This window comes from Drosophila bipectinata, chromosome 4 (genome assembly GCF_030179905.1).
Source record: "Drosophila bipectinata strain 14024-0381.07 chromosome 4, DbipHiC1v2, whole genome shotgun sequence".
NCBI classification, from domain to species: Eukaryota; Metazoa; Arthropoda; class Insecta; order Diptera; family Drosophilidae; genus Drosophila; species Drosophila bipectinata.
Window position 1 is genome coordinate 7,927,930 of NC_091740.1, and position 23,984 is coordinate 7,951,913.

The 23,984-nt window shown below is 41.3% G+C and overlaps 1 protein-coding gene and 1 long non-coding RNA gene across 4 annotated transcripts in view; one reads left to right on the top strand and one right to left on the bottom strand.

Annotated features, from left to right (window-relative positions):
• LOC138926870 (uncharacterized) overlaps positions 1-17,604 on the bottom strand; it is a 42,234-nt gene extending 24,630 nt beyond the window's left edge. Inside the window, exons 1-3 of one of the 2 annotated variants that reach the window (XR_011443559.1) lie at positions 17,281-17,604; positions 16,964-17,232; positions 7,172-7,974 (exon numbers count right to left, since the gene is read on the bottom strand). This is a non-coding gene — a long non-coding RNA (uncharacterized lncRNA). Of the gene's footprint in view, positions 1-7,171; positions 7,975-16,963; positions 17,233-17,280 lie in introns of those variants that run through there. The other variant, XR_011443560.1, reaches the window with a different exon arrangement.
• LOC108132214 (uncharacterized) overlaps positions 1-23,984 on the top strand; it is a 75,773-nt gene that overhangs the window by 31,681 nt on the left and 20,108 nt on the right. The window lies entirely within an intron of this gene.

Genomic DNA, 23,984 nt, shown 5'->3' on the forward strand with positions numbered 1-23,984 from the left:
AAGGGTATATAAACTTCGGCTCCGCCCGAAGTTAGCTTTCCTTTCTTGTTTTCGGTTCATATTCTCCATGGAAATGCAGCAAAGGCTAGTTGATCGCAAGCCGACTCTCTCTCGGCCGCTTGACTCAACGGACTTTCTTTAGAGAGTTTTAGCTCGGCAATGTCTAGGTCGGGCCGCCCTCTCCACTTTCGAGAGCTTTAGCTCGAGGTGACTTGTCGGGCCGCCCTCTCTTTGTATATTACTTTCGTCCCTGCATGCACCATAAGCTGGTCTATCTTCGGATCATCCAGTTTCATCTGCATGCAGAAATAAACATCATTTATAACGTTAATACTAAATTCAAATTCGTCTTTTTATTTACGGCATTGAAAACGCTCAAGGACCAAACAATATCATTATGTGGGTCCCAGAACATGGCAAGTATATTTTCTGTTGCACAAAAATCCACCGGATTTTCGGTTCCAGCGTTGCCATTATCCTGCAAGCTTTTGAGTACTTCTTCCGAAGTACCGACGACCAGTTACGGATCTCGAATCCGCCTCTGCGATGGACTTCTATGACTTGTCTGGTGATTTGGATGGCCTCCGGTTCGTTCCTCATGCTATCGATGAAGTCGTGAACGTAGTGCGCCCTTTGGATGGCGTTTAAGGCCAATGGGAACTCTTCTTGGTGGGTTTCCGCGTTCTTATCTCGAACGCAGTGCGCTATAAACGGCGCGCAGCCTTTGTCGCTGCCTTTGTCATACCACAAAAATCGCTGTGCCTGCATATCTTCCTCGCGAATGTTGATCCTGTGAAACATTTCCGAAATGTCACCACAAATCGCTATTTTGTTGACCCGAAAGGCTAACAAGACGTCTATGAGTGGGTTCAGGCAATCTGGTCCTCTGAGTAGGTAGTTATTTAGCGCGAAGCAGTGTGCCTTTGCGGCTGCAGCCCATACGAGCCTTATCTTTTTCGGCTTGTTTGGATTCAGCGCTATGAATATTGGCAGATACCATGTACGGCTGTTCTCCCGGCTGGTTTGTTCCTCAGATAGCTTAACCGCGTATCCTTTTTCTAGAAGGTTCCTGATTTGGGCGTCAATCTTTTCATACAGATCTGGTTCTTGAAAGACCTTTTTCCTCATGCAAGTAAGCCGCTTCAGAGCGTTACTCCGGCCTCAGGAAGTTTGTCGATACCACCGCGCCACGGAAGTCCAACTTCATATTTTCCGGACTTCTTTTGGTAGGTGCTTTCCAGTATCTTCACTGCCAGCTCATCTTCAGCTGAGTGCAGCTTTCGTGGTACGAGTGCATCAAGGTTGAAATGTTCCTTGATGTCATCATGGAGTTCTTGCCAGTCGCAGTCACAGTGGTGCATGAAAATGGATCGTTGTGGGTTCGCCGATCGTTGAATGCTCCATCCTAGCATGCACTTCGATGCTATCGTGTCGTTCCATTTTCCTTCGCGGATCTTGCGAGGGACTGCTAGCTTCCAGTTGTTGGTTCCGATTAGCAAAGTCGGCTGGGCAGAGTAGGACCGTAGCGGCAAGTTTTTCAAATGCTGGAATCTGTCGCATAGCTCCTTCATGTTGACTGTCTGTCTCGGTAGTGCTAGGTTCTGAACGGTCTGGACGTTGTTCAACCAGTAAACCTTATCGCAGTTCATTTCCGAGATTTGAACGGATGCTTTCACAGATCCACTCTCGAGTCGAGTCGTCTCTGCGGTCCACTGCAAACACATTGGCGCTGCCTGGCCTTGTATTCCCAATCTTTGGAATACGGATACATCTGCTAAGGTCACGGATGATCCTTCATCTAAAAAGGCGTAGATCCTGCTGCCTGCTGCCGTAATGCAGCTTGACTGGAATGATGCGAAAGAACTGACTTCCGTGGTTGTCGTCTCGTTGCGTACTCACATGACTCTGTGGTCTGTCTTGGCCGATTGTGTTAGGAACGTATTCTGTATGAAATAACTCATGGTGTCTCCTTGTACAGCCATTAATTCTACAGTTCTCGGTTCGGCATCTGTTCCGGTGTACCTTGAGGCAGCAGAAACAGTCTTTACCCGCTCTGATTACCTGCCACCTGTGCTCCGCGTCAAGGTTCGAGAATACCTGCTGGGTTGTGACTCGGGTTGCACCTCTGTTGAACTTGCTGCTGAGCTGCTTCCGTATGGATCGCGTTCGATCGTGTTTGTCCTCGTGCTGGTCCAGGCTCATCTGCCTCTCCCTTGTCCGGGCAGATGAGCCTGATGAGCCTCCCTTTTGTAAAACGATGGCGCCACCACTAATGACGCTGCCTCTTCGATTTTATACAGCCAATCACTGAATGCCTTGACTGCGGCCACTCTATCGTCGCGGGGTTGCATTGCCCAGTTTAGCTTGTGTTGGTTGGGAAGCTTGTCTACCAGCTCCTTGACCAGCATTGGATTGTTGAGATGCGCCTTCAGATCGCACGCCTCCATAGTGGCACAGACGTTTCGCACTGCCAGCGCGTACTCTATTAACGCCTCCAATCTGTCTTTGGGTGGTGCCAGTCTTCGCACCTTTTCCACCATTCTTTCCAGGATGTGCTCTGGTCTGCCGAAGAACATCTTCAAAGTGCTGATGACTTCTGGGACTAGGTTAGGAAGTAGGAGTTTATCTCTAACCAAGTCACGAGCTTTCCCTTTAAGCGACTTTTGCAGACGTAGCATGTTTTCCACATTCGTATATCCCGCTGCTGTCGTACTGTAGGATCGTACTAGGATCCCCGCTGAATGTTGGAAGGTCCTTGGGTATAGCTTTCCGGGCCGCTATTTGAGTACTTGTAGGTGAATCTGTGGCTCGAAACATCCCAGCTACCGCTACGTCAGCGGGGTTCATCTGCTTGAGAATTTTGTACTTTTCTTCTATGAACTTTGCCTCAGACTGTCTTTTCTCCTCGAGCATATCTCCTCGAGCATATCGAGCAGAGTTGGTTCTTGTTCGTGTCCGGATTGCCTTCCCGAACATTCATGTTCTCTCCATTGCCGGCAGTATCGATTAGCGTATCGACGGCTAGCGCTTTGCCGTGCGGTTCAGGGGTATCCATTGCGTCTTCACGTGTTTGAGGCTGTACTGGTGATCGTTGCATACCGCTGAACGGTGCTGTGTGGCTGCAACCCGCAAGACAGTAATCGCAGCTCCAATCCTTGCTCTCAACGTCGGCCTCTACGCCGGCACACTCGAAATGGTACCACCTTCCGCAAACGTCGCACTGTACCCAATTTTCTGACGCTGTTTCGTTTTTGTCCTCGCAAATTCTGCACACTTCAACGTACATGCTTCGCGTCGTCCGGCGTGCTTGCACAATGGCGTCTGCTTTTCTTCTTCTTGGCTGCGTGCTTACTCGACCTAGCCTGTGGCTGCTAGGGACGCGACGCCTTCACTTTCGTTACTTCCAAAATTTGTCGCCTCCAGTCGGTCTAGCTGTTGTCTACTAGCGACGCGACGCTGTTTTTCTGCCTTAATCCGCAGGTAACGAAGTTTTGGAGGAAGTTTTTTAAAAATGTTGAGGTCGGGGCGAGGTCGGTGCACGATTTTTTAAGCAAACATGGATTTGGTTGTTCCTTCCTTTATTTAAACTCAAATCATGGCGCGCGAGCTAAAAAACTTCGTCGTTTTCCCTCGCCTTGTTAGCTCCACCTAGCTATCGCAAACGCTTCGTTCTTCCCCATTTTATCGTATATCGATAAGCTTGCGTCTAGCATTTTTCAAAACTTATTCTAACATTATTCAACACTAATTTTAACGATTTCATTTTTCAAATATAAACTTAATTCTATTACGGCGGTAACAAGTGCGTTATTTCACTCCACGAGCTTTTGCATTCAAACAGCTGACTTTAAAGCCTGATATTGCGAATGTGGCGCCATCTAAGCAAATTTTTGGTATAAAACATTTATGGTCACTCTTTTTCTGTTAGAATGTGATCAAAATCTCATTAATATCTAAAATTAAAAAAAATGAATTTTGGCCAACATAAGTGATTGGCTGGACCATAGTGCGTCGATAGTTTTATTTCTGCAGAAATTCCAGATCCGTCTGTTTATCAATTACAGTTTGATATTGTCACTACAAACATGATTCAAAGTCCGTGCGGGAATCTAGATCGTTCATCACCTTGCATGGGAGACGGAAAATGTACGAAACGTTTTCCTAAAGATTTTATTAACGGTACGATCACACATATTGACGGATATCCAATATACCGTTGAAGATAGTCGTTTATGATCGGTTATTAGTTCGAACTCTAATCCAGCTAGATAATAGAAGAATCCACTGCCCACACTAATTATAAGCTCTCCTTCTCGGTCTGCGAATAGCGCTTTTCGACATCTGTTAGGCTTCGACAAAAGATATTTTTTTCGGTTCATATTCTCCATGGAAATGCAGCAATACAGCTCCTAATGCAACCGGACTGGCGTCTGCAATTAACTGTGTTTTGTGCTTTGGATTGCAATACTGCAAGTTTGGAATTTTCGCCAGACACGATTTCAGTTTATCAAACGCATCCTGTTCCGTAGCACCCCAGATGAACTTCTCGTCCTTTCTGAGCAGTCGTCGCAATGGGACAGTTTTATTTGCTAACTTGGAATGAATTTTCCTACATATGTTACAAAGCCCAAAAAACTCCGAGTCTCCTCCTTGTTCTTTGGAGGTCGAAAAGATTTGATGGTGTTATCTTTTTCCGGATCGGCCTCGATGACATGATTTGATAAAATGTGACCCAAAAAATGTAACTTAGAGGCTTTGTAGAAAAATTTCTTTTCATTTAATACTGCGTTGTTTTCTTTTAGAATGCCCCGAACTCTTTTCAATGCTTCATCGTGCTCGTCCTCAGTTTTTCCAAAAACAATGATGTCATCTATGTAATTTAGGACATTTGAGGAACCCGACAATAATTAATCAAGCCTTCTCCAAACATCAATCGCTTGTAACGAAATAATCCTAACGGACTTATAAACGTTGTTATTGCTCGGCTTTGTTCATGTAGCTCGAGTTGGTGGTATGCATCCTTGAGGTCTAACCTGGAGAAATATCTAGCATCCCTGAGTTGAGTCATGAACGCTTTCAAACGTCGGTGAAGGATTGGTTTCCCGCCGCAATTCCAGGCATAATCCAGAAAAAGGAATGTCTCCTTTTTCTTTGAAAACTAAACCCATTGGTGAGATCCAGGCACTTGGGCCATTTGCAGGATCAATAATATCACGCTTTAGAGCATCCTCAATGTTTTTGCGCACCTTTTCTTCTAATGCATTTGGTATCCTTTGCATGGGCTGTACTACTGGTTTTATGTCCTGATTAATTGCCAACTTGACACTGTCGCCCTTCCACTTCGGAAAACCCGATACCTCCTCAATATGATTTACCTGCAGACCCAGCCGTAGCACATCCAACTTAATTGCAGTTTCTCGTCCCAGCAATGACTGTTTTCCTTTTTCAATGACGAAGGAGGGAATTATTTCAGCCTGTTTACCGACAGAAATTGGTGCCTCAAATACGCAAATTAAATTTAAAATTTGGTCCGAAGCGTATCCTTTGAACGGGGTCTGTGAGTTGGGACGAACATTGAACACTGTGGCTTTATTCCTCTTTAGAGTGGACCAGTCGTCTCGACAGATGAGATTATATCGAGACCCCGAATCAATGATCAGAGATATGTCTACCCCCCCGACTTTGCATTTAATGCATTCTTCTTGCTCATCACAATTAATTTTAAAACAATCCTCCTTAGTAGATCTCCATTGGGAGTGTTGTCTTTTTAAATTCGTCCTGCACTTCCGTCCGAAATGGCCCAGGCGACCGCTTCGATTACATTTCGACTGTTGAGCTGGACAAGTAGGACAGTCATCTTTGTGGCCAGTACGTCCACATCTCTCGCATTCGATATTCCGTCAATTTCATTTCGGCTTACTTGTCACGACTCTGTTTACCGGCTTCTCTGTACCCTTTGTCATCATCGCTGATTCTTTTCTTATTTCCTCGTCATCTTGGAAAGCCTCGAATATTTCATCCAGTGCATGCACCTCCTAATTTGTTGTCTTAGGCGCAAAACAAATTTGGCAAAACTTTCGTCGCCAGATGGAATCATGCTCCTGAACATGTGTCTTTCGAACGACGAGTTTTGTTTGGGTGAGAAGAACGCTGTTAATTTGTTTACCAATACCTGGAATACATCATTTTGTTCAGCTTCGTCAAATTCGATTACAGCATCGGATAATGAATACGCTACTGATTGCATCTGTATTCCACCTAAATGGAGTAATTTGGTCCTCTTTTGCTTGCACGCAGTGATCTCATCTGATTCAGCATAGATCTTAAATGCTCTCAGCCATTTCTCTCATTCCAAACGAAGCAGTGCTTTGTCAATGCTTTCGCACAAGAATGGTTTAATGGGTAATTCCGCGTTCATCTGTAAAAATTTGAATATTTCTATATATATATATATATATATATATATATATATATGTAATTTATTTAATGAAACTAAGTTTCGCTTCACTTAATTCTGTCACTGACTTCGGTTAGTTCGTATCCTATACTGTGTACCTACTTTACTAAACGTATGTATGTACATACATATGTTTTTTTGTTTTTCTCTCTCCTTGTCAGCTTAGTACATATGTATGTACATACATGTATGGATAACTGCCTCTGAAAACTTCTTTTCAGATAGCTCCTTTTCCTTTTTTTTCATTATTATTATTACTGTCTTTGACCTTTGTTAGTTTAGCTCGGGGCTTACTGCCTCTGATCTTTGACAAATAATCTCTCGCTTTCGCACATTTTCTTGTTCTATTTATTTCAATTGCATGCACATGTACATACATGTATCGTGTGTAACATGCATACACGTATATGTATGCCGGTGTGTCAACGCCAGTTCTATGTTTACATACATGACGAACGGTGTGCCAAAAAGGATAATGCAATTGAAAATTGCGTATCTTTTTTTTTTATTCTGCGTTTATATATATATATTTCATTTTCTTTCACTTTCATTATTAAGTATTATTTACCTCGTCGCCAATGTATTACCCAGTAACCAATAATACCAATAATGGAAACAATTTTTAATTATGTTCATATGTATATTTATGCGCGGTGGTCTGTTCACTCCGACTCAAAGAATAAGATTAGAATACAAGAATAGAAAAGAGTCAAAGTATGGCCTTATTGAGAGTCATAATGGGTCGCACTCTCGCTCTCAGAAATCACCGGAGGTACAGACTCCCACAGTGTCCATGGCGGCTAAAACTCTCCTTAATATCCTCCGGGTCAGTGGAGAAGTGGAGGCCTTTAACGACGATGCGCTAAGCTCGCTCGTCTCGGGGCTGGAATGTGGGGAATCGATGGTTATTTTCGCTCAGGAACTTTTTCAGTGTTGAGTATCCTTGTCTGGAGTCAGGACACGAATAGTGTAGTTAGTGCTTGCCTTGTAGGTCACTTCAACATCCCCTTGAGAGGCCCTTGATGCTGGATACGTCCGGGATAAAAATTGGGGGCGGTTTGATGATTTTCGCCGTTTTTTCCGCAGATCACTTGGTCTTCTTGTCATCTTTTTTCTTCATACCGTCAACCTCCATGTCGCTGTCAGATAGATCAGATAGAATTGCATACTAAATATTTTCAATATTAGCTTTAAATGCAGCTCTACTGCTTCGCTGGTGATTGGTTCGTCTTCTATAATGGGATTTTCAGCAGACTTCCGCTTCATTTCTCCATGTCGCTGGAATCGTCATCTTGAAAATTAGAATAGGCCTTTTTTTTAGAAGGCGATTGGATTTTGATGGAACTGGGGGGGGGTCTTGCCAGCCCATTTGGATGGTTTTGCCCATCAAAAAATTTTTTACGCCAAAACTATTTTTGCAGAATGGGATGGGGAAGCAGACGCCCTGTTCTGTAGTGGTTGATCACATCAAGAAATATAATTGACAAAATGGAAATGTTCTGAGATGGATTTGACATCTATAGAATGCACCGTTAAAATTTTTTGTAAAATTCTTTATAAAAAAAAAAGATGGAAAAAATCAAATAGGTATGTATAAGAAGCGTTTCGAGAGCAAGAACTCTTTGGTTAACCAAACATTTGGTTCTAATGGATGAGGATAGTAAATTAAGTTCCAGATGGCTGGCTGCTGGGTGGTGGCTGCCTCTTTAACGTTATAATTCTTTATATTTTCTAAATCTTAAGCCTAACTTATCTATAGCGGAGCGAATTCGCAAAAGAACGAATATGAGTTTCTCTCGCTCCGCTCTAAGCTATCTTATACTTGATCAGAGTTAGCCGCCATCGCAGAAAGCACTGAGTGACTAAGACTGAGAGGTCCTCGGTGCTGGTGGAGCAACGAGCCTGTCAACCACTGCGTGCTTTATCTCCTGACTTATGGCGCCTCGCCGTCGCTATCTACAATTGGTGTCTCCCCGTGGTCACAAGGTACACATATAAATTCCTCCAAAAAAACTATGTCTCTGTTTTCAATCACCACGTTGGATAAGATTCTGAATACCCTCTTCGGCGGCTTCTTACGCGTCGAAAGCTTATCCGATGTTTTGCATTTCAATGTCCTGCTATGGGATCTAATGCGCAAGTATGGTGCACTTCGAATTGCTTCTGCACAAAATGTCTCGCTTACCCCTGAATGAACAATCATGCTCCTAGAGATTTCAACTAGAGTTTTCTGCAACTCGTCACTCAGGTCGCTTTTATCGCTGCAAACAGCTTTTAGAGATTCTCTCGTTTGATTTTGAGAAAACGCGCAATGGGTTTGAATAAGGAAAATAACACAGCCACACAAAAAAAAATATTTTTTCGGGTCTGGAGGTCAGACCATGTTTACTATATGTTTTCGGGGTCGCTGAATCCGAATCCGAGGTCCAAAAAACCCCAGCACGTCAGGGTTCTGACATAACCTCAAAAAACCTCATACAAAATTGTATTGGAGTCCGTGGGTCCGACCATATTTATTATATGTTTTCGGGGTCGCTGAATCCGAATCCGAGATCTTAAAAACTCCAGAATGTCAGGGTTACGACATAACCTCAAAAACTTGATAAAATTTTTATTTTATTTTATTAATTTAACTCGAGTTTTCAGGTAATAAAAGAACACGGATCGTGATTAGCCCGGCAGACGAGCTGAACGAGTCTAAGTATTTTATTTGCACGATTTTCTTCCGCCTTGGTGAACCTTCACGTCAAAAACCGTTTCCTTTTTCGCAGACTTCACAAACGGTTTTTGACGCACTGTCAATTATTTGGTTGGCTTCAAATATATTACATTTATACCCATTAACCATTTTCTTGAGAAATGGCAAAAATGGTAATGTCTACAATTTATTTTTAGCCATAAATTTATTAATGCATCTGCCCATCTCAGAAAGGTTTTAATCCTTTTTATACCCTTGCAGAGGGTATTATAGTTTGGTCAAAAGTGTGCAACGCAGTGAAGGAGACATCTCCGACCCTATAAAGTATATATATTCTTGATCAGGATCACCTCCTGAGTTGATATGAGCATGTCCGTCTGTCCGTCCGTTTGTCCGTCTGTTTGTCCGTCTGTCTGTTTCTACGCAAACTAGTCTCTCAGTTTTAAAGCTATCGTCTTGAAACTTTGCCCACACCCTTCTTTTCTTTGCACGCAGTATATAAGTCGGAACGACCGGGATCGGCCGACTATATCCTATAGCTGCCATATAACTGATTGATCGGAAATGGTATAACTGCGGTGTTTTTAGAGTAAGAGAATTCAAATATTACATGAGAGCTAATTTTGGCAAAAAATTACGACATGCCAAATTTCATAAGGATCGGCCGACTATATCCTATAGCTGCCATATAACTAAACGATCGGAAATGACCCAACTTTCGTGTTTTTGGACGAAAGCTGGAACTTGGTACAGATTATATTTTTAGTCAGTTTATCCGACCTACCAAATTTCATAACGATCGGCCGACTATATCTTATAGCTGCCAATAACTGAACCATCGGAAATGGTTTTTGGTAGAAATAGCAACTTTGGCATGTTTGAAGATAGAAGCTTGGGACTTTTTTTAGATTTTGTATTGTAATAAATTGGATTATATATTCATATTCCCATAAGGATCGGCCAACTATATCCGATGTTTGCGATATATATCCGGTTTTACCTGCAAGGGTATATCAACTTCGGCTCCGCCCGAAGTTAGCTTTCCTTTCTTGTTATAGTCATAGATTGTATCGTTTTCTTGGAAAATCACTTAATAGATGTTTTTCTGGCAGCTCTTGATGCGAAAAGTTATTTGGTAAGTCCTATAAGCACAACACGTCTTCTTAATAGACTGCACTTGTTTCAGTATTGGCACACACAGTGTACAGTGTTTTATCTTTGCTTTGGGTTACTTAGTTGCAACAAAGTACATATATGGGACATATCATACAATACAAAATTTTCTATGGCGGGTTCCAGCGCGGGTTCCACCGAGTGGGTTCCACAGCGCGACAAATTAAGTTAGAGAATTTTTTCGCGCGACAACGGATGAGGGATAGCCAAGTGGTAGATTGCTTGGCTGATGTGCAGAGTAAAATGAGCTTAAATCAGGCTTAGGACATCCACTTTTTTTTATTTTAAATCTATTTAAATTATATTTTAATTGTTTTAAAGTGTTTTCTAAAATTTATAATCTTATGCAGAAAAATACAAAATTTTAAATCACCTTAACATCGCCTCAGTTCGTAGGCTGTAAAAATCTTTAACGGCTGGCAGATGAGAGGGAAAGAGAGAACGTCACACTATTTTTAGAACGTCACATTTTTGGAACGATAAAGGTTTCTATCTACCACTATCTTTACTCTTCAGATCTGTTTTGGCTATGGATTGTCGCATTTACTTTAAAACCAATTTTAAGTATCATTAAATTAAGTTGGAGAGTAGCCTAGAAGGAAAGCGCGTGCTCATTATCCTTGGGGTCCTGGGTTCGATTTCATTAGTTAGGCGGTTGTTTTAATTTTTAGGAAATTTTAGTTCTATTATATAAAATTTTTTTTTTATATTAAGTTACTTCCTTTAGTGGAAGAATTCCGTTGAAAATCTTATTTCAGGAGCTCTTAATATTGCGCTTGTTTTAAATGCAAAAAATATTAAAAATTTAAAAATTTTATTTAATCGTGTTGTTTCTACACGGTTGAAAATATCATTTATAAAAACCAGTGTTTCTTGGTGATGAAAGGCCTAAAGTTTGAATAGCCTTTATTACGTTCCATAGGGAATACGTTATAATCTCTTTCCCAATCATCTTGAATATTATGAATGTTCATCTAATAATGTCATTTAATGTTCATCTGTCCATCTTTGCTGCTCTATCAGCAATTTCGTTTTCCCAAATGTTTGCATAGCTGGGTATGTTGTGAACTACAACCTTTGAAAACATACGACATACGGGTAATATAATTGCTAAAGAGAGATTGTATTTGTACTCTACAATTTTGTAGAGTTTGAATAGCTCCAAGGTTATCCGTCAGTATGGCTATTTTCGGAAAGCAGTTGGAAATTGCAAATTCAATTGCTTTTTCCAAGGCTAGAAGCTCAGTGGTCATAGACGACAGATTTTTGTTTGTAAAGAATGTATAAACAGTATTTGAATTTGAATGAACAAATGCATAACCTGTAAAATTCTCCGAAACTGAACCGTCCGTGTAAAAAATTTCCATGTGCATGTTATTAAAAGACTTCAATTTTTCGTTTAGTAAACTAAAAATATTGACTTCGTTAGCTTGCTTTTTGTTACCGCAGGAACCCTTAAAAAAATTTGTGTCTAGGGATAATTTGCGGGGGAAACTAAAAATAGGGTTAATGGGAGCAATATGATTAAAAATGTTTTTATATTTAGTATAGATTCTACTATAGCTGGTTTTTAGCTTAGTGTGTTTTTATTGGATCACTCTTATCTTATGAGTCTTATAAGTCTAACAATAAGGTGCAAATCTTAAAATAATACAATTTCTAACAGTTTGTTTTGAACTGAATAGAGACTATGTGCTCCTAATAATTAGCGCTGGATTGGGAGGTCGTTGCGGCGAAGACGAGAACTGCTGGAAACTCGCGTGAGGGCTCTCGCGAGATGATTTGGATGTACTGATAGCCTGTTGTTGTACTTTGTTTTGATTTGTGATATCTCTTCTCTGACGAGTGGTATGTGAAGGTCCCTGTGAATGTTTTCATTCCGAACGTACCACGGTGCCCCGGTGATGGTTCTTTGATTGAGTTCGTTGCATTATATCCACACTGCTGTTACTGGCATTCCCCCACAACTGGGAGCCGTACATCCAGATTGGTTTCAAGACGGTGTTATATAGGAGTACCTTGTAGTCCAAGCTAAGGGGCGAGCGGCTATTGATAAGCCAGTGGAGGCTGTTGGCTTTGAGCTTTAAATGCGTCCTTTTGGCTTCAATGTGGCTGCGCCAGGTAAGCCGTCTATCGAGGTGTACGCCAAGATATGTTACTACATTTGCTATCGGAACCACTGTGTTGTTAAGAATAAATTGAGGGCAGTCTTGCCTGTTAAGAGTGAACGTTACTTGTTTGCATTTGTGTTCGTTAACATTGATTCGCCAGTCGGATAGACATTTCTCCACTGCCACCAGGTGTATAGACAGTTGCGCCGTTGCTTGCTTGGGGCATCTCGCGCGGCTTAGGATCGCTGTGTCATCTGCAAAAGTGGATGTGGTTAGATTCCTGCTCGTTGGGATGTCCGCAGTGTAGATAAGGTAGAGTGTTGGTCCAAGCAGGCTGCCTTGAGGAACTCCAGCTCTAATGATAAATGGCTGAATTACATGTACAGTCATGTACATCTTACTGAGAATTTTCTGTTGTATAGGTATGACTTCAGAAGTTTGTGAGTGTTGGTTGGGAGCATTTCTATAATTTTGTGCATTAGACCTTCTAACCATACTCTGTCGAAAGCTTGTGATACGTCCAGAAATATCGCAGTGCAGTACTCCCTTTGTTCAAATGTATTTCGGATTTCTGAGGTTATGCGGTTGACTTGCTCAATGGTTCCGTGTTTTTCTCGAAAACCGAATTGATGAATCGGGATTTTGTTGTGTGTTCTGAGATATGGGGTAATGTGTGCCAAGAAGCATTTTTCAAAGAGTTTTGATAGACACGTTAGTAAACTAATTGGTCTATATAACGAAGCGATTGTGCGGTCTTTGCCAGGTTTTGGTATCATTATAATGATCGACTTTTTCTATCTCTCTGGAAAGTGTCCGTGTCTCGTTATTGCATTGAAGAGTTGACAAATAGCTCGAACAGCACAGAAAGGAAGTTCAATAATCATTTTTGGTGATATTAGGTCGCATCCTGGAGATTTTTTTGGGTTGAGTTCGTTTATGATTTTGAGTAACTCATGTGGCCTAAATACAATAGGTTCATACGTTGATGTGTCGATATCTGATGTTTCTGGCAGTGAGATCCCGTTTGATGATGTGTTGGGCTGAAATACATTTTGAAGATGCTCTGAAAATCTGACGGCTCTTTCTTCGTCGCTTCGAGCACAGTTGCCTGTGGATGTCCTTATTGGCATTGCAGATTCGATTGGTGCGCAGAGAGATGAGTGTGCTCTCCAAAGTGGGAACTTGGAGCTCATTGGGGATAACTGTTCTATGTAATGTTTTTGGGTCCTTTCTTCTTCATGACGAAGTGCAGCTGAGAGCCTCTCTGTAGCGTCTTTTAACCTTTGTTTTGCGGATGGTGATCTGTTGGATTGCCATTCTCGCCGTAGGCGTCGCTTTGCTAGAACGAGCTGCTCTATTTCAACGTTCGTGTATCTATTATTGTACGATGTTTTTTGCGTTTGTGGAATTGATACGCGAGCTGCTGCGACCCAGACGGATTCAAGAGTGTTTGTGGATAAGTTGATATCAGCTTCGTCATTCAAACGTGGATTCAACTCAATGTGCGAACTTATATATTTTTTGTACTTAAGCCAATTGGTTTTATTCGTTGTTAGTCTGAATGGTTTATCTACCGCAACTGGATGTAGATTTAGATGAAGAAGTACAGGCGAGTTATCAGACGATAGATCTGGTAAGGAGTTAGAACTTATCAGGTTGCGAGGAATGTTTTTTGTGACTGCCAAATCTATCAAGTCTGGCAGTTTTCTAGGATCTGTTGGCCAATATGTAGGTGTCCCAGGTGACACACAGTCTAGCTTGTTGCTTGCTTTTATTATTGCATTGTACAACTGCCTTCCCTTAGGAGTCACAAGTCGAGATCCCCAGTGCGTGTGCTTGGCATTGAAGTCTCCTGCTGCTATAAATTGTTCGCTCAGAGAGTTGAAATATTCCATGAATTGGGATTCTGATATTGTAAACCGAGGAGGACAGTATACGGCGGCAAGCTTTAAAGATCGGGAATCCATTTGCACATCTATTTATGTAGCTGGCATGAAGTTAGTGGCGAAGCTATTGTGGAAGCAGTGCTTGATGCGATTTCTAATCAGAATCCCAGTGCCTCCACGAGCTTTCCCGTCTGGGTGATTCGTGTTGTAGAAAAGATAGCCTCGAATTTGAAAATTATATTTATTTGTGAGATGAGTTTGAGTTTGAATGACATGAACTCTATGATACTTTGTTGAAGATTACATATCATTGTTTCAAGTTTGTTCGTAGACGGTTCTTCTGGTTGATGAGGGGAAACTGATGATCTTGGATTGGTGGGAGTGGTACTTTTAAGACCCAATTTTAGAGCAGTTGCATAGCTTCCGGATTTGTCGGTGACCTCATTATTGGCTAAAGATTTAACAGCTGAAGGGGGGAAGACATTACGTGTAGATTTCATAGGTGGTGTATGTGAGTGAGCAGTGGTCACTCTTTGGTGTGTACGACTCTTCAGTTCCTTGTAGACTGGACAGCCACTGTAGTTAGCCGTATGGTTGCCTCCACATTTCCGCACTTTTTGCTGCTGGGATCCTCTTTATTTTTTGGGCATTTGTGAGATTCATGAAGGTCTCCACAAGCAACGCATACTGGACGAAGCGTGCAATAAGACCTTGTGTGGCCATATTCCTGACAATTACTACACTGCACCGGTCCATTTCTTTTATGCGGCTCCTCTACCGTAATTCTGCGGTGTAGTAGGAACTGGAGAGTAAAGATTTGATGCACTTCATTTTTTTTCAGAGGCTTGGATTTGGTTTCGGGTTCAAGTTCTACCTTGAAAAGAGGTTGAGGCTTTCTTTCTCTATTCAAAATGTTAATAACATTTTTTACATTAAAACCTTTCTCCATCAGTGCTCTTGTAACTTCATCTGGTGTTACTTCCGGCTCGATACCTTTTAGTACTACTTGCTGGCCCTTACTGCTTTTTAATTGGTAAATGAAGAAGTTTTTTTTATTGTCGTTTAAATACTTCGACAAAATTCTGTAAATTCTTTCCGTATTAGTCTGAACTTTAGTTTCATGAATATTTCCCTTTGTTAATGGAATTATGTGGAAATTGTCTGGTCCTATTAGATTCAGTATCGAGTTTACGAGAGCATTCGAACTTTTCTCTCGGATGTAAATCGGAGGCGGCTTAGGCTTTTTGTTGTCCCCTACGATGACTTCAGGAGGTGTATCATCGGATTTATCTGCCAAAATAGCAAATCTGTTTGGTTCTATGGGCTTCTCTATTGTAGATTGTTTTGAGGTGCCTCGAGTTATTTTAGCGGAGCTACCAAGTCTAGAGTTCTGCGGGCTAACCAGTCTGTACAGCCGAACGTTGTTTTGAAGGGGGCACGCTGGTGTAAGGTGCTACATTATTTACTTGCACAGCAGTTTCCGATATTACGGTAGATGGTATTGCGCGAGCAGTCGATACCATTGTAGTTTTTGTAATAGTTGCCGTTGCAGTTGCTAATGACGTCACTGTACTGGTGACCGTGGCTATGCAGGCAGGCATGAGGGAAGGGTATAGGGTTTTATCCAACGAGAGCGCAGGAGATCAAGAACGCGCCCTGCCTTGCGATGTTGGATAGAGTTCATTACTCGGGGTTGGGGTTATTGATCGCGGTTGGTTATTTTTTGTTGGGTTTGCGGTCGCGTTGTCTTGCGTTGACATAAATGAGTGGTATGCGTTGTTACGTAGCAAAGAGAGTCGACGCTCGTCTTGCTGACGTTGGAGCACCGTATGAGTGTCGAATTCACTCATAGCTTAATGTTTTTGATTTTCTAATTTTTTATTTACACAAAAAGTACGAAGTTCATCGCACTAAACGTCTTTTCGCCCACTGTGTATTTTTGTTTAGAGCTTGCACTGCACTATGCTTAGTTTTTGTTTAATTTTCGTTGCACGATAAGAAGATAAAAAGAAAGCACGTCTGCACTCGCCGACGTTCGCGAACTATTCTTTGAAACTGAGAGACTAGTTCGCGTAGAAACAGACAGACGGACAGACGGACATGCTCATATCAACTCAGGAGGTGATCCTGATCAAGAATATATATACTTTATAAGATCGGAGATGTCTCCTTCACTGCGTTGCACACTGTTGGACAAAATGATAATACCCTCTGCAAGGGTATAAAAATAATCTAATTAAATAAATGAAACAAAATCAAAAAATATGAATTCTGCAGAGTGCATTAGAACCATTAGAACCAAACTCTCAACATAATATCTTAAGTTTACCCATAATATATTATCCGTAATTTAAAATGGAGAGGCTCTACTGATTTTTGAATTTGAGATACTTTGAAAAGACATCTTTCATTGATGGTTTCAAGAGTCTAGCCAACATTCCATTAGATAATGGAATGGGACGAATTATATAAAACACTACATAATATAAAAACTGATTTTGACAAATCTTATAAGTCACTAGCTGACCCGGCAAACGTTATTTTGCCACCAGATGACTTTATAATTTCTGTACAAAATTTACTCAGTGCTAGACTTAACCCTATAAATATAAAATTTTTGTATCACAGTTTTTGTTACCATACTCCTCCGAAACGATGTCATTTGAACGCATGAATTGAATGTTCGAATTGACTACAGGAACACGTTAGAATCTGAGTCCGTGCCGATAAGTGAGCCGTTCAATGGTTCAGGTGGTTTTTCAATTTTTGGTAGTTGCACTTTTCTTGACCCGCAACCCATCTCAGCTGGCTTATTTTTGAATTTCAGAGCATGACAATGCGGACATTCCTTGTCCATACACCTATTACCACTTTTGAGTGATCATAATACTCAATATCAGGCTCGTACTGAAATGCTAGACGCATGAATTAATCAGAAATAAATGCTCGATGTACCTGTTATCGTTGTTGGTCATTTGTTCTGCGTCTATTGAATGTGAAGCGGCGTGATTGTCGTTGTTCTAATCTTCTGATTTCATTGCGTTCATCTCGTGTATCTTGTGGCTCTTCTTGATGCAATTGCGCTATTCTAACACGTACATCAGTATCTTGTTGCTGGATTTGTCTTCGGTTCTTTCGGATCTTCTATTTCGCATGTTTCGAAATCTAATTGTATCACGGCTCAAATCAACCCCTTTGCGTTTTCTTGCCATTCCTCACTGTACAAAACATTTATAAATATAACTGATGTGTATGATGATGATTTTTGCCCCAGTTTAAATTGAGTTAAAATGCTACGGTAGCGTGAGTTTGACAGTGTGATGAGGTAGTAACTCACTTTATATGCGATTTTTCTTGAAAAATCTTGCTTGATATACCCTTGCAGTTGAAACCGGATATAAATCGCAAAAATCGGATCTAGTGTACCGATCCTTATGGGAATATCATAATATAAACAATTAATTACAATAAAATATCTAAAAACAAGAAAGGAAAGCTAACTTCGGGCGGAGCAGAAGTTGATATACCCTTGCAGATAAAACCGGATATATATCGCAAACATCGGATATAGTTGGCCGATTCTTATTATTACATCATAATAAAACCAATAAATTACGATAAAAAATCTAAAAAAAGTCCCAAGCTCCTATCTTCAAAAATACGAAAGTTGATATTTCTACCAAATACCATTTCCGATCGTTCAATTATATGGCAGCTATAGGATATAGTCGCCCGATCGTTATGAAATTTGGTAGGTTGGATTAACTGACCAAAAATAGAATATGTACTAAATTTCAGCTTTCTATCTTCAAAAACACCAAAAGTTGGGTCAATTTCGATCGTTCAGCTATATGGCAGCTATAAGATATAGTCGGCCGATCCTTATAAAATTTGGCATGTCGTATTATTTTGCACCAAAATAATAACAAATTTTGCAAAAAAAAGCACTCATGTAAAATTTGAAGTCTCTAACTCTAAAAACACCAAAGTTATACCATTTCCGATCAATCAGTTATATGGCAGCTATAGGATATAGTCGGCCGATCCGAGCCGTTCCGACTTATATACTGCGTGCAAAGAAAAGAAGGGTGCGTGCAAAGTTTCAAGACGATAGCTTTAAAACTGAGAGACTAGTTTGCGTAGAAACGTCTGACAGACGGACAGACGGGCATGCTCATATCAACTCAGGAGGTGATCCTGATCAAGAATATATATACTTTATAGAGTCGGAGATGTCTCCTTCACTGCGTTGCACAATTTTGGACAAAATTATTATACCCTCTGCAAGGGTATAAAAAGTCCCAAGCTTCTATCATCAAAAATACCAAAGTTTGTATTTCTACCAAATACCATTTCCGATCGTTCAGTTATATGGCAGCTTTAGTCGAACGATCGTTATGAAATTTGGTAGGTCGGATCAACTGATCAAAAATATAATCTGTACTAAGTTCCAGCTTTCTTTCTTCAAAAACACGTTCCAAAACTTCAAAGTTTGGTCACTTCCGATCGTTCAGTTATATGGCAGCTAAAGGATATAGTCGGCCGATCCCGCCCGTTCCGACTTATATGCGTGCAAAGAAAAGTAGGAAGTGTGCCAAGTTTCCAGTCGATAGCTTTAAAACTGAGAGACTAATTCGCGTAGAAACAGACAGACAGACAGACGGACATGCTCATATCAACTTAGGAGGTGATCATGATCAAGAATATATATACTTTATAGGGTCGGAGATGTCTCCTTCACTGCGTTGCACACTTTTGACCAAAATTATAATACCCTCTGCAAGGGTATAAAAAGGGATTTACTTGGATGAACTCTGAAATGACAACCACAAAAAATTTTTTAACGTGTGGTTAAGACAAGTCGTTAGAACTTATGATTCTACCCAAATAGTTGACACAATTTACATTTTTTATGGTGATGAAACACAGTACACATTTTAATAAAGAGATTAATATTTTCTCTAATTTAGATTTACCAATCAAAAAACCTTGTCATAGCAGACTAAAAAAAAGTCGTCCGCGTACTGGAAAAGAGTACTTGTTGCGGGAATTCGGGAATTTTCTGCGTGGCCAGTCTCCGATAGCCTCTCCCTTGGGAGCTTGCCCATGAGCGCCTTTCGCCAATGTAGAAGTTGTTGTCGCAACTGCAGCAACTGATCTTTTTCCTCCAACAACCTTAGCTCCGTCTGCAGGTTCTGCGTTTCCTTCGAGGCCTCGTTGACGTCTTTAGTTCCGATCCTCATCTGGTCGCCACCTGAGTAACTCTGGTAGTTGTCCCCAGCCGTCAGGCTGGTCAGCTTTTCTGTCCTGATCAACATCGAGTTCTGTGCATGGACGTCTTAGTCACACTCTGCAAAGATCCATCCTACGCCGCCATCCTCTAGAGCAGTACACTTAGGATGGCACATGCTCACGCAGCCGGCGCCGATACAGCCAACTGTCACGTGCTCGTCCTCCACTTCGCAGAGGAAGCAAGAGGAAGCAATCTTGCCTCTCCACCGGATCTAGTAGGCATCTCCATGTTGATTTCGCTCTCAGAGTCAAGTATTCTCCAAGAATACACCAGAAAAGAATTTAAAGAAATGTTGCGGGAATTCGAAGTTTTTTAGCGCCGCCCGAGTAAAGACGCCCGTGTAGATGCTGATAATTGTTTATTGTTTTCTTCATTTATAACAGGGCAGCAAGGGCTAACAGTGGTACAGTCGGTAACCACTCTTTCACTCCAAGCAGTGATAGTAGCACATTAAATTCCTAGTAAAGTAATGGTGGTACCATTCATAATTAAATCTTAAATCTTAATAAAATCTTAATCTCACTTTCCGTCCGCTTCCCTCGAGTGTAAAATAAAAAAGAAAGCTTAGCCACATGGTTACCGGCTGAGTTAACAGAGATTCAACACCCGCTTAAACTATCGGTTCTGCAACTTCGGCGTTGCCGGATGCCGCGGGAGCAGTTTGGCTATCTATCGTAACACTCCCCACTTGTATATTCCGCCAGGGATCTACCAAACTACTCTCGATAGATAGAACTGCCAGCTTCGTCGCGGCAGGGTCCTCACCGCGGCGCTCCTCACTTGACCGTCCGAGCTAAGGTTCACCTTCAGGATTCTTCCTTTCGGCCACTGGCTACGCGACTGTCCGGGATCTCACACATACACGATATCCCTTTCTACAAGAGGCTTAGCCTTTTCGCACCACTTGGTCCGCCTAGTGATCACTGGCAGGTATTCTTGAAGCCATCGCCTCCAGAACGAGTCCGCCAGTTGTTGTGATTCCATCCAGCTCTTCTTGAGCTGCACTCCTTCGGGTAGTGGCTCCATCGTCGGTCCTCTTCCAGTTGAGCTTCCAAGCAGGAAATGATTCGGTGTCAGTGATTCTTCGTTCTCATCTTCCATGGGGATGTATGTTAGGGGTCGCGAGTTGATGATCGCCTCCGCCTCCATTAGAGCGGCTCTCAGCAACTCATCCGATGGTCGTTTGTCAAGGAGGATTGATTCCAACGCCATCTTCACGGAACGAACTAAGCGCTCCCAGGCCTCACCCATGTGGGGAGATGCGGGTGGAATGAACTTCCATGTCATCTGGGGTCCAGTGAACTCGCGAGAGAGTAGATTCTTGTCCACATCTTCGAACGCCCTTCGCAACTCCGTGCAAGCTCCTTGAAAATTGGTGCCGTTGTCGCTCCAGAGTTTTACTGGGCACCCTCGTCGGGCTATAAAACTGCGCACCGCTAGAATACAAGAGTCAGTTGTTAATGAATACGCTACCTCTAGATGTATTGCCCTTGTAGAGAGACAGGTGAAGAGCACGCCGTATCGTTTCTCAGAACTGCGTCTGACCCGCACCATCAGAGGCCCAAAGTAGTACACAACCGTGTAGCTGAAAGGCTCTATGAAAGCTCTTTGAAAGGCTGCTACTCTTGCGCGGCCGCCATGCGCGGCGGTTTGGGGGACGCCTGTCGGTTCTTGCATTGTTGGCAGGAACGTCATATCCGAGCAAGGGTGGATCTCAGCTTTTGTATCCAAAATCTTTGTCGTAGTTCGTTGACCACCGTCTCGTGGTTAGCGTGCAGAAATCTTCGGTGAAATTCCTTTATGACAAGCTGCGTAATGTGGCTGCCGCAGGGGAGTACGACGCGGTCGCTTCCCTTGATCATCTTGGCACGTTCATCCAGCTTTAATACTCCATCGGAATCCATATACGGTCCCAGCTTGTATAGTAGGTTATTCTTCTTCAATGGTTTTCCTTGTAAAATTAGCCGTATCTCCGTCTGGTAGTACTCCGCATGAGCGTTCGACCACAGAAGACTCTCCGCGACCCTGGTATCTTCTTGTGATGGCTGATTTTCGATGTCCGATAGTTGAAGAGCCTTGGCCTTCCATCGTCTCATACACCATACCGTTCTCGCGGTACTCCATAGCAAACGGGTCCAGATTGAGAACCGCTCGGAGTCTATGAGGATCGCGCGTTCTACGTCTGTGAATCCGTCACACACGCCGATGAATTGCGCTTTCAATTCTATTCGTGACTCGTCTCCTTCTTCCGCCTCTGTCAGCGGCCAAAATTGCCTCTCTTGCCAAAGAAATCTCGGCCCATTCAACCAACGACTTTCTCGGTTGAAATCAGGTCCTTTGTTCCACTTATAAAAAAATAAAATATAAAAAAAACGGTGTGAAAAAAAGAAGAAGAAGAAATTTGTACCTCCTAGATTTTGCCGGTACTCTAACGACGAAAATGATGGCTGTCAAATTGAATGGCGTTGCCGCATTAAAATAGTAAACAGCTGATCTCGGGGTGTAACAATAATTCATTTGATTTATTTTTACACCCCACACACGGAGCGAAAATTGAAAGAGAAATATTAGAGAGAGAGAGAGAGAGAAAGAGAACAGCTGTTCAGTTTTACCCTTTTCCTTAATTTTTTTGGTCATACTAGCTCGGTAGCCGAATAAAGAGCGATTTCGCTATCACACGTGTTACAGCTGTATTCGTCGTCAGAGTACTAGGCTTAACTGCAAGGGTATATCAACTTTGGCTTCGCCTGAAGTTAGTTTTCCTTTCTTGTTTTAAATAAATTCCAACGGTTTCAGACAAAATTATAATTTGCTAGGCTACACATAGAGTTTTTTGAAATCCAGATTTCTGACCAAATTTTTTTTTTTTTTTATCATAACATGTGTGGTTTTATTTAAAACTGTCCAACAGGGACAACTGGATGATTTTTATATTAGAGGATTTTAAGAGTAATTTTTATTATTGTTATTTTGGATTTTACCTAGGAAAAAAATATAGACAAGCAACGTTAAAAAACAATTGTATTGATTGGTTAATTTTAATTAAATCAATTTTTCAATTTTTAATAGATATACGATCTTTTATATAAACTAAAATGTTTCTTTATTGAGGAATTAAAATCGAATTTTCGTTGAATAAAAAAGAGGAAATGTCTAGGGCTAGTTGGTTTAAACTATTTCCTTCAGCTTCTAGAGCTAAGTTGTTGCAATTATAAATTTCAACTTGTTGAGCAGAAACAGGTTCTTTAAATTGGATATTAATCAATTTTTCTTTGAGAGAGTTCTCATGTTTTTTAAGTGCAGCTTTCCAGCTTATCATTGTGGCGTTGGCATTGTTTTTCTAATTTTTTTTAAGAGATATCTTAACAACTTTGTTAAAAGAGTTATTTTCAAAAAATTGTTGGCTAATTTCGTGTTATTTTGTAAATATGGTGTAGTTGGTTTTCTTTGCCATGAAGGCTGTGGAAAATGATTGATGTCGTTAGTATCAACTTCTTCTAAAATTTGAAATAGAGAGTGATATCTAATTTTCTCTTCTGATTTTGATAAATTTATAAGTGTCATGCTATTTTTAGTTGCATAGTGTTGAAAAATAAAGTACCCTGTACACTAATAGTATGATGCAATGCACGCTTGTATAGTTATAGGAAAGAGATAGAGATCTTGAAGTAGTCATAATTGTCCCTCTCTAAGAAGTAGAGAATAAGAAATTATGTATACCAACTTTTTCATTTTTCCTTAGCATACATTTTTAGTCTCAAATAACGTTCCGAAGCATACACACGGTTTTCTGATTTTGGTGGCTTCGAATTCTGCTGCTCAATTGGTTATGGGCCCAGGCACTTGAGAGTTTAAGTTATTCGGTGTGTGACTCAAGATTAAGAACAATGAGTGCTCTTTATCAAATTGATAAGTTAGAGGAGACAAACTATGACACATGGAAAATACAGATGCGATCTGTATTAGTACATTCCGGTCTGTGGAGTGTTACGTCTGGAAAGCTAACTGAAACGAATGTTCCGGAAGAACAACAGCTTGCGGCCTTGGACAGTAAGGCTTTGGCGACAATAACATTAAGTGTCAAGACATCTCAATTGGCCTACATCAAGAATTGCTTAAAGGCTTTGGAGGCATGGACCAAGTTGAAGGAAGTTCATCAACCAAGCGGACCTATACGAAAAGTACAGTTATACAAGAAACTGCTTAATAAACGGATGGAGCAAGGGCAGAGCATGACGACCTACATAAGTGAATTTGTGGAAATTCTGGATTGTCTAACTGGAGTTGGAATAGAGTTAAACGACGAACTTCGCACTCTCGTTTTGCTATCAAGTCTTCCAGAGCAATTCGAACATTTCGTGGTCGC